General features: G+C 43.4%; 1 protein-coding gene across 2 annotated transcripts in view; it reads left to right on the top strand.

Annotated features, from left to right (window-relative positions):
• ATP2B1 (ATPase plasma membrane Ca2+ transporting 1) overlaps positions 1 to 14,974 on the top strand; it is a 226,354-nt gene that overhangs the window by 208,930 nt on the left and 2,450 nt on the right. The gene's annotated exons all lie outside the window — the stretch shown is intronic.

The following is a 14,974-nucleotide window of genomic DNA, read 5'->3' as shown; positions in this document are numbered from 1 at the left end:
GCCCCCCCTCCAGCCACCCAGCGATTCTCCTCTCTCCCCTGCTCCCCCTCCAGCCACCCAGCGATTCTACTTTTTCCCTTGCCCCCCTCCAGCCACCCAGTGAGTCTCCTCTGTCCCCTGCCCCCCTCCAGCCACCCAGCGATTGTCCCGTATCCCCTGCCCCCCCTCCAGCCACCCAGCGATTCTCCTTTTTCCCTTGCCCCCCCTCCAGCCACCCAGCGATTCTCCTCTCTCCCCTGCTCCCCCTCCAGCCACCCAGCGATTCTACTTTTTCCCTTGCCCCCCTCCAGCCACCCAGTGAGTCTCCTCTGTCCCCTGCCCCCCCTCCAGCCACCCAGCGATTGTCCCGTATCCCCTGCCCCCCCTCCAGCCACCCAGCGATTCTACTTTTTCCCTTGCCCCCCTCCAGCCACCCAGTGAGTCTCCTCTGTCCCCTGCCCCCCTCCAGCCACCCAGCGATTGTCCCGTATCCCCTGCCCCCCCTCCAGCCACCCAGCGATTCTCCTTTTTCCCTTGCCCCCCCTCCAGCCACCCAGCGATTCTCCTCTCTCCCCTGCCCCTCTCCAGCCACTCCTTCACTTTAATATATGTTGATTAAATTTAATATAAATTCCCCCCATGTGCTACAGAAAAGCACCGAGCACATCCTATAAAAATAAAATAAAAAGCACCTCCAACGTTCTGAAGCCGTAGTTCCGGAACGTTGCAGGAATGCTTGAAGGCTTCACTTTCTCGGCTTCAGAACGTTGGAGGTGCTTTTTATTATATAGGATCTGTGAAGAGATCTTGAACATGCAGGGCATGAAAGAAGGCTTATGAATACTCTGACCTAAGAGTTCTGCAAGAAAGTGGGAAACTTTAAATAGCAAGAATGGAAAATACCTTAGCTTGGCTACAGGTGGTGTTTTAGAAGCTGATCTTTCCACTAAAGAAAGGGTTAAAAGGTACTGATTGAAAAGCTTTCAAAATTTTGCACCTGCCATATTCACTGTTATGAGTATGTATATAAAAAAAAGTGTAATTATGAACCAAAACTTGTAAGGTGTGTGAATTTTATCATTTACTCATCCGCTTCTGTTCACTTTGGGATTATCAAAACATATAATTTGAGCATGGTGGCTAAACCTTTTTTCATACAGATGTGTATTGGTAGTTTTGGTTGAGATTTCATCTTAGGCTAACATTTCAGTGTGAATAATGTAGAAAAGAACATTTAAATGTATTATTTCTAGTAATCTCAACATTTCATTGCATTAAAAGAAAATTTCTTTTTATTGAAGCTTCAGTACAATAGTCTATGCTACAAGTGCTTCCCTTGTACAAAAGATATGAGCAGAGTATTAAGTAAAATAACCTAGAAACATGAGCTAAACTTAGCCTAAATGCCTCAGCAATTATAACCTTCAGAATTTATAAATCAAAGATTAAACTCAGCTCGGTTTTTTTTTTTTTCAACAATTAGTGTAAATGGTGTTGATGTTTCAAAGAACTCGGACAACTTCCCCTCTGTAAATGTTAAAAAAAATCTTCCATTCCCTTGTCATATCTTAAAAATCTAGGGGTCCTTTTACTAAGGTGCACGGAAAAGTCTGCGCTGGTGTAGACACGTGTATTGGACATGCACAGGTTCATTTTTCAGCACACCTGCAAAAAATGCCTTTTTTCTGGGGGGGGGGGGGGGGGGGCGAAAATGGGCATGTGGTAAAATTAAAATTGGTGCACGTCTGTTTTGGGCCTGAGACCTTACCGCCATCCATTGGCAGCTGTAAGGTCTCGCTCGGTTACCAGGCAGTAATTGTCAGCGCGTGTACAATGCCGATTATCGCCAGGTTATTTTTATTTATTTTATTTGTTACATTTGTATCCCACATTTTCCCACACTTTTGCAGGCTCAATGTGGCTTACATAATACCGTGAAGGCATTCGCCAAGTCCGGAACGGGATAGGTACAAAATGTTATATTGGGATAGGGAAGATAAAATTCAACCAAGTTGGGTTTGAGGTAAAAGGGTTTGTCAATGTTCAATACGATCTTTGATAGTGAAATGTTGCAGGGTTAAGTCACCTAAGTTGGGTCATTTGGATATGCCTTTCCGAATAGGTGAGTCTTTAATAATTTTCTGAATTTTAGGTGATCATAAGTTGTTTTCACCACTTGTGGCAGTGCGTTCCACAGGTGCTTGCTTATGTAAGAGAAGTTGGACGCATGGGTTAGCAATGTGCACTGGAAAATTTCCTGTGCGCCTACTGGACGCACATACAAAATGAAATTAGCACGTGGGCCGTGCAGTAGTTCCAAATTGGTGTGTGTTAGGCACGCGTAGGGCCTACATGGCTTAGTAAAAGGGCCCCCTAAAGATATACCCTACAGGAGAGGAGAGTCTAGGGGGAGATATGATAGACATTCAGCTACCTGAAATGTATTAAGCTTGATTCTTGTGCATTATTACCAAAGTTTAAGACAAGGGATCGTGGAATGAAGCACCAACAGGAATTTCGGGGAATATTTCATGGAAATCTAATCTAAGAAAAGTCTTGCTGGGTCGCTAAATCCCTAAAACAGGTCCTAAGTGGCTTACATAAAGAGAAACTTTCTTAAGGAGCTACAAAAAATGCCTGGCTGCATTTTCTGACTTTATACATCTATAATCTATTAAATTTTAAAAAATAAAGTTTTCAATATCTTGCAAAACGGCAGGTAATTTGAAATGGTTCTAATGAAATCGGATATTGCATTCCAAATAGCTACAGCTTGAAAAGTAAAAAGAGAATTAAGAATACGTTTATATTGAGCGTTTCTGATGATAGGATATCTACTACTACTTATCATTTCTGTAGCGCTACTAGACGTACGCAGCGCTGTACACTTGAACATGAAGAGACAGTCCCTGCTCGACAGAGCTTACAATCGAATTAGGACAGACAAACAGTACAAGAGATAAGGGAATATTAAAGTGAGGATGATAAAATAAGGGTTCTGAACAAGTGAATAAGGGTTAGGAGTTAAAAGCAGCATCAAAAAGGTGGGCTTTTAGCTTAGATTTGAAGACGGTCAGAGATGGAGCTTGACGTACCGGCTCAGGAAGTCTATTCCAGGCATATGGTGCAGCAAGATAAAGGGAACGGAGTCTGGAGTTAGCAGTGGAGGAGAAGGGTGCAGATAAGAGAGATTTACCCAGTGAACGGAGTTCCCGGGGAGGAATGTAGGGAGAGATGAGAGTGGAGAGGTACTGAGGAGCTGCAGAGTGAATGCACTTATAGGTCAATAAGAGGAGTTTGAACTGTATGCGGAAACGGATAGGAAGCCAGTGAAGTGACTTGAGGAGAGGGCTAATATGAGCATAACGACCCTGGCGGAATATTAGTCGTGCAGCAGAATTTTGAACAGATTGAAGAGGAGATAGCTGGCTAAGTGGGAGACCTGTGAGAAGCAAGTTGCAATAATCTAAGCGAGAGGTGATAAGCGCGTGGATGAGGGTTCTGGTAGTGTGCTCAGAAAGGAAAGGGAGAATTTTGCTGATATTATAGAGAAAGAAACGACAGGTTTTAGCAGTCTGTTGAATATGTGCAGAGGAGGAGAGGGAGGAGTCGAAGATGACCCCAAGGTTACGAGATGATGAGACAGGAAGGATGAGAGTGTTATCCACAGAAATAGAGAATGGGGGAAGAGGAGAGGTTGGTTTAGGGGGAAAGATGATAAGCTCCGTCTTGGTCATGTTTAGTTTCAGATGGCACTGAGACATCCTTTGGCCTGGATTTCAGCTGAGATTTCTGGTGTGGAGAGGTAGATCTGGGAGTCATCAGCGTAAAGATGATACTGAAAACCATGGGATGAGATCAGAGTACCAAGGGAAGAAGTATAGATGGAGAAGAGAAGAGGTCCCAGGACAAGAGCGACATAATAGAGAGATTGGAAAATAAATCAAGAACGGAACTGGGGCATTACTTTGCAAAATATGAAAAACAATACAAGCTGTTTTAACTGTTACGTGTGCTCTTAATGAAAGCCAATGTAAACTCTGTAATTGCTTAGATACACTCTCAAATTTGGTCATTTGAAAAATTAGGCTGACTTCAGTGTTCTGAATGAATTGCAATTTCCTTATCAGAACAGCGCTCAAACCAATATATAAAGAGTTCCGATAGTACAAATGTGGGAATATCAGCATTTGTAGAATAAGTGAAAAATGAGATTCTTTAAAATAAACTACAGATTAACCAGAGGTGCTTCATTCGATAGAAAGTCATTTTTCATAAATGAGCAAACCTGGAATTCAAATAAAAGAAGAATCGAAGGTGATGCCCACAATTTTAGAGCGACCTTCTCGTGGTAGAACAAGTCCTGATGCTAAAGAAATTGTGGAAGGAACCTGGTCATCTAAACCATAAAGAGGTTGCCAGATATATAGAATTGCTCTTCAGTCTGGGTGGTAGAAAGTAAAACATTAGCAGACTTTTTAAGAGTACTTGGGAAAACTCAGAGGATCCTTAGTAGAGAGAAGAAAGCAAGACCTAGTGTCGTGTATTTGTAGCATCCTAATCACTTCAGTGAGTTTGGGGGCTGCCAGAATGAATGTGGTTAATATGAAATGTTAGAAGTCCTAACAACAAACTCAAGGAGTCTTCTGCATTGGGTGTACCAAAAAGTATTTATTCACATATGACCTGACACGGGCTGTGTTTCGGCAAATGCCAGAGTTGAGGGGTCGTATATGTTGCAGTCCTCTATCTTATTGGTCACACTGCAGCTTCCAAGAAACACCAGTAGGATTTAATAAAGTACCACCAACCAGCAAAAACCTCCATCAAGAGCAAAAAAAAAACCCAACTCATTAAAGACTTCCCTATCTAGTCTACACAACAGAAAAGATATTTCCTTTCTACCAAAGCAAGCAACAAAAATAATCCAATCGCTAAGCCAGCAATATAAAATTGATCTTATAAACCCTTAATCAGGCTGTCTATTATAGTTTGAAAACTCGCATCCCATAGGTTTTAAAGAGCTGCTCCATAAGACAGTTCTTGAGTCTCACCATATATGCTCTTTCAAAAAGAAATTTACATAACATACGAATAGCCATACTGGGTCAGACCAATGGTCCATCTAGCTTAGTATCCTGCTTCCAACAGTGGCCAATTTTTTTTTTTTTTTGTTACATTTGTACCCCACGCTTTCCCACTCATGGCAGGCTCAATGCGGCAGGCGATGGAGGGTTAAGTGACTTACCAAGAGTCACAAGGAGCTGCCTGTGCCTGAAGTGGGAATCAAACTCAGTTCCCCAGGACCAAAGTCCACCACCCTAACCACTAGGCCACTCCTCCACTGTTGCTACTATTTGAGATTCTACATGGAATGTTGCTATTTCACTAGCAACATTCCATGTAGAAGTGGGCCCTTGCAGATCACCAATGTGGCCGCGCAGGCTTCTGCTTCTGTGAGTCTGACGTCCTGCACGTAGTCAGACTCACAGAAAAAGAAGCCTGCGCAGCCTTCTACATGGAATGTTGCTAGTGGAATAGCAACATTCCATGTAGAATCTCCAATAGTAGCAACATTCCATGTAGAATCTCCAATAGTATCTATTTTATTTTTGTTACATTTGTACCCCGCGCTTTCCCACTCATGGCAGGCTCAATGCGGCTTATATGGGGCAATGGAGGGTTACGTGACTTGCCCAGAGTCACAAGGAGCTACCTGTGCCTGAAGTGGGAATCGAACTCAGTTCCTCAGTTCCCCAGGACCAAAGTCCACCACCCTAACCACTAGGCCACTCCTCCACTGTTGCTACTATTTGAGATTCTACATGGAATGTTGCTATTCCACTAGCAACATTCCATGTAGAAGTCGGCCCTTGCAGATCACCAGTGTGGCCGCGCAGGCTTCTGCTTCTGTGAGTCTGACGTCCTGCACATATGTGCAGGACGTCACACTCACAGAAACAGAAGCCTGCGCAGCCTTCTACATGGAATGTTGGTAGTGGAATAGCAACACTCCATGTAGAATCTCCAATAGATGGCAATGGAGGGTTAAGTGACTTGCCCAGAGTCACAAGGAGCTGCCTGTGCCTGAAGTGGGAAGTGAACTCAGTTCCTCAGGACCAAAGTCCACCACCCTAACCACTAGGCCACTCCTCCACAACAATTGAGGTCCTAAGTACCTGGCAGAAACCCAGTTAGTAACATTCCATGCTACCAATCCCGGGGCAAGCAGTGACTTCCCCTGTGTCCATCTCAGTAAGACTATGGACTTGTCCAAACTTTTTAAAAAACCTAGATATGGTAACCGCTGTTACCACACCCTCTGGCAACGAGTTCCAGAGCTCAACTCTTCTTTGAGTGAAAAAATAGTTCCTCCTGTTTTTTCCCATGTAATTTTGAGTATCCCCTGGTCTTTGTACTTTTTGAAAGAGTGAATAATCGATTCACTTCTACCCATTCTACACCACTCAGGATTTTAAAGACCTCAATCGTATCCCCCCTCGGCAGTCTCTCTTCCAAGCTGAAGATCTCTAACCTCTTTAGCCTTCCCTCATATGGGAGGAGTTCCATCCCTTTTATCATTTTGGTCATTCTTCTTTGAACCTTTTTTAAGATAGGCAACCAGAATTGAATGCAATAATCAAGATGAGGTCGCACCATGGAGCGATAATAGGCTTTATAATAGTCTTGGTCTTACTTTGCGGTCCTTTCCTAATAATTCCTAGCATCCCATTTGCTTTTTTGGCCACCGCCGCTGCACCCTGAGCAGAAGACTGCAGCGCAGTGGCGTAGCTATGTGGGCCTAAGGGGGCCTGGGCCCCCGCAGATTCGCCCCTGGCCCCCTGCCGACGACCCCCCTCCTGCCACCGCCCGCCCCGCCACAGTATGATTTACCTTGTTTGCTGGCGGGGATCCCCAAACCCCGCCAGCCAAGAGTGTTCTTCAGTGCCAGAGTTAGTAGACTCCGGCGCCTTCATTCAAGGAAGTTCGTCTGAAGGATCAGCTGGTTTTGACGTCTTACGTCCTGCACCGTGCATGTAGCCCCGTGCAGGACGTAAATGCGTCAAAACCAGCTGATCCTTCAAACGAACTTCCTTGAATGAAGGCGCCGGAGTCTACTAACTCCGGCGCTGAAGAACACTCTTGGCTGGCGGGGTTTGGGGATCCCCGCCAGCAAACAAGGTACTTCATGGGGCGGGAGGCGGGGGAGGGTTGGTAGCGGGAGGGGGGTTTAAGAGTGTCGGCGCGATCGAGCAGGGGAAGGGGGGGGGTCGCCGGAGGGGGGAAGGCGGCTTAACAGTGCCCCTCCCCTCCTGGCAAGGTCTGGCTACGCCCCTGCTGCAGCGTATTGTTTACAATGACACCTAGATCTTTTTTTCTTGAGTGCCGGCTCCTTGAGCATCAGGTAACTATGATTTGGATTACTCTTCCCAGTACATCACTTTGCATTTGTTCACCTTTAAAATCCTGTATCTTTAGATTTTTAAGATATGGCAAGGGGGAATGGAAGATATTTCTAAACTTTACAGAGGGGCAGCTGTCTCAATTCTTTGAAACATCAAATACCATTTACACCAATTGTTAAAGAAACAAACAAACTGAGAGCTGAGTTTAAAAAGGTTTATTGCACAGGCATATCCAAGTTTTGTATATGCCAGTCGTTTAAACAGGCCTTGGAAAATAAGTCTGGCCGCAGAATAGGGCTGCCTTTTCACTACTTTTTTTTTTTTTTTAATCTGAAGGTGAGGCAGATTTTTTTTATGTACCTTTTACACGTGGACTAGTTGGCATTAAAAACTGCTCTCTAAGTAGACATATTCCACGCCTGGCTTAATTAAAAATATTTGATGCTGGGGGTATATGGTGCACTTGTTTTGATTGGTTTATGGATCGACAGATTTTAAATTCCACATCATTTTAGGACTATTGTGAGGAAAAATGATTGTCAGAAAATTGTGATATATTGCATGCTATTCCAATGTTCCTCTAGAAAAAGTCTGTAGGAATTAGGAGCTTGGATGTCTTTTGCAACCAAAAAGGATTACCAACAGGCTAGAGTTAACTTTTTTTTTTTTTTTTGTTACTTTTGTACCCTGCGCTTTCCCACTCATGACAGGCTCAATGCGGCTTACATGGGGCAATGGAGGGTTAAGTGACTTGCCCAGAGTCACAAGGAGCTGCCTATGCCTGAAGTGGGAATTGAACTCAGTTCCTGAGTTCCCCAGGACCAAAGTCCACCACCCTAACCACTAGGCCACTCCTCCACTGTTGCTACTATTTGAGATTCTACATGGAATGTTGCTATTCCACTAGCAACATTCCATGTAGAAGTCGGCCCTTGCAGATCACCAATGTGGCCGCACAGGCTTCTACATGGAATGTTGCTAGTGGAATAGCAACATTCCATTTAGAATCTCCAATAGTAGCAACATTCCATGTAGAATCTCCAATAGTATCTATTTTATTTTTGTTACATTTGTACCCCGCGCTTTCCCTCTCATGGCAGGCTCAATGCGGCTTACATGGGGCAATGGAGGGTTAAGTGACTTGCCCAGAGTCACAAGGAGCTGCCTGTGCCTGAAGTGGGAATCGAACTCAGTTCCTCAGGAACAAAGTCCACCACCCTAACCACTAGGCCACTCCTCCACTAGCAACATTCCATGTAGAAGCCTGCCCTTGCAGCCACTCCTCCACTGTTGCTACTATTTGAGATTCTACATGGAATGTTGCTATTCCACTAGCAACATTCCATGTAGAACTCGGCCCTTGCTGATCACCAATGTGGCCGCGCAGGCTTCTGCTTCTGTGAGTCTGACGTCCTGCGCAGCCACATTGGTGATCTGCAAGGGCCGACTTCTACATGGAATGTTGCTAGTGGAATAGCAACATTCTATGTAGAATCTCAAATAGTAGCAACAGTGGAGGAGTGTCCTAGTGGTTAGGGTGGTGGACTTTGGTCTTGGGGAACTGAGTTCGATTCCCACTTCAGGCACAGGCAGCTCCTTGTGACTCTGGGCAAGTCACTTAACCCTCCATTGCCTGCCACATTGAGCCTGCCATGAGTGGGAAAGCACGGGGTACAAATGTAACAAAAAAATAAATAAATAAAATCATGCAAACAAATTTTCAACTCTATGCTTTTCTCCACTGAGCTACCTTCACAAAAGGCAGAAGCAAAATATATTCATACTTCTTTGAACATGATATTGTATCAGTCTGTAACTAGCAGTTCTTTTTTTTAGGCTTGGTGAGATTAGTTATGCAACTAGACGGGGGTTCAACACCGGGAAAAAACAATCCTGTTGGGGAAAATAAAATTATGTTTGGAGATGAAAAGTTATCATTTTTGCTGTTTTCGGGGGCTATTCATACCCATAACATTTTTTTAAATTCAGCAGGAAGTCATTGGCCCAGACAAAATTTCTAGTTATTATGCTATATGTTTAAGAAGCAATCCTACATTTGATTTCAGTTTGGAACAGCTTGAGATCTTGTTACTGAGATCTGAAGCTGCCTGATTTTGACCCTTACGTCTTTTGGAAGATTAGCATTACACAGTGCACTTTTTCTAGTGAAAAAGGTGCCGGTACTCAAATGCCAGGCCACCTTCAGGGGTAGGGGTAATCACTGAGGGACCCACCCCACAATAGCCAGGCTCCCTGCAACCAGTCACAGAACCTGTGACAAGGCAGAATTGGTGTGTAGAGTCTGAGCTCTTTCATTAAAACTTGGGGACCGTGGGTCAATTTTAGCAGACAATGGAAAAGGTGTCGGTACTCAGTACCCCCAAGTACCCCCTCAAAAAAAAAGCCCTGCTAAAGAGTGACAAGATTCTATGCAGAATTTCAAAGAGTAGCAACATTCCATATAGAACCCCAAAGAATAGCAAGATTCTGGAATCCTAAAGAACAGTATGTTTTTTCTAGCAAAAAAGGTGCCGGTACTCAAATGCCAGGCCACCCTTCAGGGGTGGGGTGATCACTGAGGGACTCACCCCACAACCAGTCACAGAATCTATGACAAGGCAGAATTGGTGTGTTCAGCCTGAGCTCTTTCAGTAAAACTTGTGGTCCATGGGTCAGTTTTAGCAGACACTGGAAAAGGTGCCGGTACTCAGTACCCCCTCAAAAAAAGCCCTGGCATTACATGAAAGCTGACTTTGTTTTTCATTTGAGATTTTGGATGAGTTCATATTATGGGTACTAATCCTAAGCAGAGTAATATAGTTTGTGTTCCATACACAGTGGTGTATTTTCTTATTGATAAGAATGGTTGAAGCAGGAGGAATAGTCTAGTGGTTAGTGCAGTGGACTTTGATCCTGGGGAACTGAGTTCAAGTCTCACTGCAGCTCCTTGTGACTCTGGGCAAGTCACTTAACCCTCCATTGCCCCTGGTACAAAATAAGTACCTGAATATATGTAAACCACTTTGAATGTAGTTGCAAAAACCTCAGAAAGGTGGTATATCAAGTCCCATTTCCCTTTCCCTTATGACATCACAATATCAGAAGTGAGCCAAGTATTGGGCAATCAAGCCATTGTGACATCACTGATGAGGTTGGCTCTTATTGGTGGAATGAGTGGAGGAGCAGCCTAGTGGTTAGTGCAGCAGACTTTCATCCTGGGGAACTGGGTTTAATTCCCTGCAGCTCCTTCTGACTCTCTGGGCAAGTCACTTGACCCTTCATTGCCCCAGGTACAAATAAGTACCTGTATATACTATGTAAACTGCTTTGAATATAGTTGCAAAAACCACAGAAAGGCAGTATATCGAGTCCCCATTTCCCTTTCCCTTCCCCCTTTCCCATATTTCTCCACCTGTATATACTATGTAAACTGCTTTGAATATAGTTGCAAAAACCACAGAAAGGCAGTATATCGAGTCCCCATTTCCCTTTCCCTTCCCCCTTTCCCATATTTCTCCTTATATTTCTTCCCACTCCGCTTTTGAAGACGGTCAGAACAATTATTCTTTAGAGAATTTTGCGCTGTATAAGGAGTTTGCTGTCCATAAATACCAAAATATTAAGAATTTCATAAACATAACTTTCATTAATTTTTTTTACTGAATATTTTACATAATCCCTGAACATCCTTCCAAGCTTTTCACCCCCTCTCCCGAACCCTGTATGAAAGTCCACCAGCAGCACCATTAGTTATATCTTCAATGAATGCTGACATCTAAATCCCCCTTTTCCCTAAGTTGTATCCCCTGCCCATACTCACTTCCAAAAGAGCAGTAGTGGGTAAATGCTTCTTTAAATTGCAGCAAATTCATTCAGTTCAGTGTTTATTGGAAAAGGGCCCTCCAAATTTTCACATACCTTGGTACTCACCCAGCTGAATTACTGTAACTCCCAGTTTAGGGGTCTCTGCTAAATACAGCTTATGTAACTCCAACTAGTACAGTTGTGGGGTGTGAAAATTGACCACGAGGAGTAGCCTAGTGGTTAGTGCAGTGGACTTTGATCCTGGAGAACTGAGTTCGATTCCCAGTGCAGCTCCCTGTGACTCTGGGCAAGTCTACTTAACCCTCCATTGCCCCTGGTACAAAATAAGTACCTGAATATATATAAACCATTTTGAATGTAGTTGCAAAAACCTCAGAAAGGTGGTATATCAAGTCCCATTTCCCCCTCCCCCCCCCCCTTTTCCCATTTCCCTTATTGCAGACCGAGTATTGGTTACCGATTTACTTTTCATAACATAAATGCCATATTTAATGTGGTAGATCTAGCTTCCAATTTTTTTTATGGTTGGAAGCTTCCTTCCCTCCCTCGAAGAAGCTGTTAGATGCATCTCGTTCAGGAAGCTTTGGTATTTATTTTTAATTGGACCCTTATTTGGTCTCATTGCAGGCTTGTACAGCACAGATGGGATTATGATCTGGGGTTTGGAGGGATGGACACTTTCAGCGGTATCTTTATCTTTTTCTTAGCCTTTTGTTGGAGTTTTTGAACAATATATGTCCTGATTTTTTAATATTATTTGTTGTACCCTGCTTTGATGGACTTTCCTAAGCGGTTAATCAAATAAAATGAACCTGAACAAGATCTAGGCAAGTCCATGCCTCATGATTAAGGTCAAAACAACTTTTGTATGGATCAGTCATTTGTTCCATATCGCGCACCACTTTGTCTCTATCCAGAGGGCCACAACCATTGTTACGAGATGACAAAATTCAAAATGTTTGCTTCTTTTGTGTGCGCTATCTTAATTTTTGTTCTGTAATTTCCAAACTGCCGTCAAAGGAGAAATCTTAATTTTTAATATTTCAAATCAAAATTTGTCGTGATTTTTCATCTCCACAATTACAAAACACCTTTTTAGTTTTGCCAGAGTAATTTTTTTTTCACCCCTTAATGTTCCCTCTCACACCATGCCTAAGCGTTATGGGTACCAGAGGGAAGTCTGCTATAAACCTTGACCTCAGTGTGGTTCTGCGACTGCAGGAGTTGGTGTTGTAATGACAGCGGTCTATCTTCCCTGTCTCAAGTGTGTTTCTAAGGAAATTTTACATTTTGAAAAATAACTAGCAAATCAATTTGCTGCTATTGGTTTTATTGATTTCTGGCTTGTGTGCAAATACTTTTCCTTTCTAGCCCATACTTTAAGCAGATAAAATTTGACCCTGTATGCAAGCTACCTAATTTTGATTTAATCGTTTTGTGGAACAAGGGATGTTGAAATAAATGCAGTACCTAGAAGCCTCTCATTTTTAATACTGTATTCATAACAGTCAGAAATAGTGAATCTCTATAACTGTAGTACATGTTTAATTTGAACAGTTTGACGAAGCAAAAAAAAAAAATTGTGCATATGAATTCCTCATTGTTGCATAGAATGTATTTCAGCCATGTTATATACATTATGGGTTAGATTCTATATACGTTGCCTGAAAATTCCATGCAGAAAAAATTACGCCTAGGTGTATTCTCTAAAGTACGCTTAAATTTATGCATGGTATATAGAATACACCAAGCCGCTTGCCAGGCAACTAAATTTAGTTGCATCCATTTAATCCTCATTTTACTAGGTGTAAATCCCGACACCTAAATTAGGTGCAGATTGGGTGTATTCTATAATAATGCGCATAGATTTTAGAAACATCCACGCCCCCTTTTCAACTGTGCAACTTAGAATTTAGGCACACCACATTATACAATATACTTAGGGTCCTGTTTGCTAAGCCGTGATAGAGGCGTGTTAGCGTTTTTAGCATGTACGCTGTGTAGGCACCCACGATATTCCTATGGGCACCTACACAGTGAGCGCTAATTTTGGGTACCAGTGGCGTAGCCAGACTGCCAATTTTGGGTGGGCCTGAACCCAAAGTGGGTAGGCATTTGTCATTTTTCTCTCCTTTTTCTTTGCTTTCTTTAATATTTTTCAGCCTCTCTCTCTGTCCAGATTTAATTCATTCTTACTATCCATTCTTTAATTTCCTTCTTTTTCCTTCATCTACCTATGGCTTTTCATCTTTTTCTCACCCTTGTTCTCCCCATGCCCCTTCTTATTCTCCAGTCTTTACTCCCCTTTTCCATCCAGCAGCTCTCCTCTTTCTCTCCCCATCCTTCCAGTGTCTCTCCTCTTTCTCTCCCCATCCTTCCAGTGTCTCCCCTTTTTCTCTCCCCCATCCTTCCAGTGTCTCTCCTCTTTCTCTCCCCCATCCTTCCAGTGTCTCCCCTTTTTCTCTCCCCCATCCTTCCAGTGTCTCTCCTCTTTCTCTCCCCCATCCTTCCAGTGTCTCTCCTCTTTCTCTCCCCCATCCTTCCAGTGTCTCTCCTCTTTCTCTCCCCCATCCTTCCAGTGTCTCCCCGCTTTCTCTCCCCCATCCTTCCAGTGTCTCCCCGCTTTCTCTCCCCCATCCTTCCAGTGTCTCTCCTCTTTCTCTCCCCCATCCTTCATGTCTCCCCTTTTTCTCTCCTCCATCCTTCCAGTGTCTCCCCGCTTTCTCTCCCCCATCCTTCCAGTGTCTCTCCGCTTTCTCTCCCCCATCCTTCGTGTCTCCCCTTTTTCTCTCCTCCATCCTTCCAGTGTCTCCCCGCTTTCTCTCCCCCATCCTTCGTGTCTCCCCTTTTTCTCTCCTCCATCCTTCCAGTGTCTCCCCGCTTTCTCTCCCCCATCCTTCCAGTGTCTCTCCGCTTTCTCTCCCCCATCCTTCGTGTCTCCCCTTTTTCTCTCCTCTATCCTTCCATTGTCTCCCCGCTTTCTCTCCCCCATCCTTCCAGTGTCTCTCCTCTTTCTCTCCCCCATCCTTCCAGTGTCTCTCCTCTTTCTCTCCCCCATCCTTCGTGTCTCCCCTTTTTCTCTCCCCCATCCTTCGTGTCTCCCCTTTTTCTCTCCCCCATCCTTCCAGTTGTGCGCGTAAATCTCAATGCCAGTTAGTGCTGATAATTACTTGTTACCATCCAATTAAGTTATGTGCATTGTTATAGAATACGCTTCTGTTTCCTCATGGATTTTTTAGGCACCGTATATAGAATCTGGGGGAATATGTAGCTATTATAATTTGATAAGACAAATCCTGTTGGTCTATACCTCTTGCTTAAGTTGCAGTTGAAATGTGATATCAATATAAGAGGATGGTTTCTTGACCAGAAAGACTCTGCCACATTTATGGTAGAATTGTTCGTTGGGGTTTCTTAGTAAAGCATTTCACATCTCATATCACACCCGTTTAAAGAAAAACAAACATATTCTCTTCACTTAAACAGGCATATACTCGAATATTTACAGCTGCCAAGGTTTTTGTTTTTGCATGATGACTACTGGTAAATGTGAATTCATTGTTGCATCCAACTTGTATTTGCTTGGCTTTTTCATAATTGGTGACATCCCGATCCTAGCATGAAAAATAGTATCCTGTGCATACCTTTTTTTTTTTTTTTTTTTTTGTTCTCCATTTAATTTCGTGTTTCCCGAAAGTAAAATTAAATTTTCTAAATTTCTGAATGTTTTTAAGTAAAATCTATGATAAACAGAGTTTCCTACC

This window comes from Microcaecilia unicolor, chromosome 9 (assembly GCF_901765095.1).
Source record: "Microcaecilia unicolor chromosome 9, aMicUni1.1, whole genome shotgun sequence".
NCBI lineage: Eukaryota > Metazoa > Chordata > Amphibia > Gymnophiona > Siphonopidae > Microcaecilia > Microcaecilia unicolor.
The sequence above is the reverse complement of the archived record's forward strand: the minus strand, read 5'-3'. Positions and strand labels throughout refer to the sequence as shown.